Source organism: Macrobrachium nipponense, chromosome 20 (assembly GCF_015104395.2).
Source record: "Macrobrachium nipponense isolate FS-2020 chromosome 20, ASM1510439v2, whole genome shotgun sequence".
Lineage (NCBI taxonomy): Eukaryota > Metazoa > Arthropoda > Malacostraca > Decapoda > Palaemonidae > Macrobrachium > Macrobrachium nipponense.
This window is the reverse complement of record NC_061089.1, coordinates 21,740,952-21,744,234: the sequence shown is the minus strand read 5'-3', so window position 1 is coordinate 21,744,234 and position 3,283 is coordinate 21,740,952.

Below are 3,283 nucleotides of genomic sequence, written 5' to 3'. Positions count from 1 at the left end.
ACTAAAGTTAATTTGGGTTGAGAGAAGTAACTTTGGAGTACTATTAAGCAGTGGGTGCTAGTGGCAACGAACAGAGCAATTATGCCAGCATATTCCATCAGAGATCTGAAGTGGGAAGGGCTTATCCCATTACATTTCATGATTCGAGAAATATATTCTAGGCAGTGTACAATGAGCTTCCATCCAAAGAAAACAGAAATGCTGAGAAATAATCCTAAGCTTCCCCCAGCATCTGAAATTAACTGAGACAATGGGTATGTTTCCACCTCCTCTTCCTTCCTTAGTTCATTCGAAGCCGAAGATAAATATATAGCAAAGTTTGTTATAAACAAATTTTTCACTTCATGGAACCAACGTTTATATTGACACTTTTCAGGACAAAATTTCTGTTTAGATTCATATAATACTGAAATGTTCTTAATCAGGTTTGGAGAACTACAAGTTAAATTCACATATTCAAGAATTGTTTGGTGAGTTACAGGGATGCATTTCAATTTCTCAAAGACACTTACCTGCAGTTCTTTGTGGTAGCACTCTTCAAAACTGTAAGATCTATCAGAAATACAGGGCACTCTGACTTGATGCTTTTCGACTAACTGAGCCACTGACACAGGATTAGGCTCCTTTTGTAAAGTAACCATTTTATAATTTCCATCAAATAACTGCCTGGAAAGAAGAACTGTAGCTTCAAAGGACTCATAATCTGGAATGAGTACTGAAGGAGAGTAATGGTAAAATACATGTGCGTAATCATGAGCTTTCAAGTTGAAGTGGATATAGTCCTCAAAGCCGCAAGAAGAGTTGCAGAATTGCGGCGGAATCCTGCAGCTTGTAGAAGAAGGATTGTATGTCCATACCTCTCCATCGTCGTCAGTCCAGCTACATGGTTTTATTTCTGGAGTCTCTCTTAGGTTTATACCAACTTCAGTTACATTCACGGGAGGGAAAAATGTATAACAAGGCCCCAAAGGAGAAAATGATCGGCGCCAGAGAGGTGACTTGGTTAGTGCCGTGTTATAATACTCAGTTTTCTTCATGAGGGTAACGCTTTTTATGACTTGTCCTAAAGCCCAAGCCCCGTCAGTCCATAATCGAGAGACAATCACATCTGGTGCCAAATTGTTCAAAGATGATAGACTCTCGTCAACTTCCATATAATTACCAGAAATGTTTACCCCCAGATCTTTCAGTAAATCCGGCCTGAAAGGCGGGAAAGGGCAGATTGAGACGGGAGGAAGCTGAAGTATTGCCATCGGCTCAAGTGAAACTTTCAAGATGGTTGGTTTTGCCAGGAAGATTCTGATATTGAGGCTGACCTGGTAGATCAACAGTGCAGTGGCTGACATAATCACCAGCACCTGCCAGGTTTTTCTCAAACGGTCTTCTATTGACTGGTGCATCACTCCTAAGGGAAAGAAAAATAAATGTTATTAGAGTCACATACCCATGGTCATCGTCGCCGGAAATTTAATGTAACTCAGTTAATTGCTTCAAAGCCTAATATATCGTCTCTTATCTTATCAGGCTAACATTACAGGCAGCCTAAGGTTCATTGTCACTCCTAGATTATTTTTTCCCAGGCGCTATGAATAGCTGGCTTTTATTCTCAAAATCCTTTCAGTTTCTCATGATTATGTTTTTTATTCGCCATTTTCAGCCCTCTCCGATTAGCCATTTAGCTCCTTTTGCAGACATTCTCGAAAGCAAAGGTCTGTGATTGCTTATATCCAGTCTAGAGAGCCACAAGCATAGCCTCGTAAGATATTTTCGAGTTCAGAATAAGCGCCGACGACTTTCAATCATTTCAGGCCCAGTAATAAGTTTTTGCCATCTCTCATGAAAAAGAGAGACTTTTGTTGAAGAAATGCTTTACGTAAAGCGTATTGCAGCATTGATATATGACAATACAGTCCAATGAGTGTCCTTGAAGTTACCTGAGGACCGTAGCGTATGTATCGAGCGCTGCATTATAAAGAAGCGATTCCAGTTTAGCCGCTGGCCTGAAGTAAGAAGCATTCTTCAGGCCAAGGTCAGACAGCCTTTTCAGACAAAAGAAAGAAAATAAAAAGAGAAAGAAACTAAAGCAGAGACTCTCATGAATGTTTCGAGAAGTAGAACGAATAGGATGGAAGTCATATATTTAAGTATATATATATATATATCTATATATATATATATATATATATATATATATATATATATATATATGACTTCCATCCTATTCGTTCTACTTCTCGCGAAACATTCATGAGAGTCTCTGCTTTAGTTTATTTCTCTTTTTATGTGTGTGTTTTATTTATTTATTTTCTTAATTGTGTTGTAATTTGTAAATATTGAATTTTTGAGTCATTTTTAAAGTAATTTTATTTATTGTCTAACAGATTCCCTGAAGATGTAGTAAAGATATTACGAAACGTAGGAAATAAAGAATTAAAAGGAATTACAACGTTTCCAATGGTCCACCTTCACGCTGATGTGTCCTACTGGCCGTCGCCTTCCTCTGTCTCCTCGTTCTATATATATATATATATATATATATATATATATATATATATATATATATATTATATATATATATATATATAGAATGAGGAGACAGCGTGAAGGTGGACCATTGGAAACGTTGTAATTCCTTTTAATTCTTTATTTCCTACGTTTCGTAATATCTTTACTACATCTTCAGGGAATCTGTTAGACAATAAATAAAATTACTTTAAAAATGACTATAAAATTCAACATTTACAAATTACAACACAATTAAAAAAAATAAATAAATAAAACGCACACACACAGAAACAAAGACAAGACAAACACCGCTAACCAACCTTATGCAGAGAAGGCAGAAGACAGAATAAACTATAAGGGGTTGGAGTTAGCGGTCTTCGGTCGTGTTTTTGTTTCTGTGTTTGTGCTTTTTTTAATTGTGTTGTAATTTGTAAATGTTGAATTTTAGAGGAATTTTTAAAGTAATTTTAAAGTAATATTTAAAGTAATTTTTTTTATTGTCTAACAAATTCCCTGTAGATGTAATAAAGATATTACGAAACGTAGGAAATAAAGAATTAAAAGGAATTACAATGATCCACCTTCAGGCTGATATATATATATATATATATATATATATATATATATATTATATATATATGTGTGTGTGTGTGTGTGTGTGTGTGTGTATGTATGTGTGTGCGTGTGTGTGTGTGTGTTTGTGTGTGTGTGACATTCAAAAGGCCCAGACAAACATAATTAGCAAGTCAAAACTATATATCGCGTTTGACAGCATTTC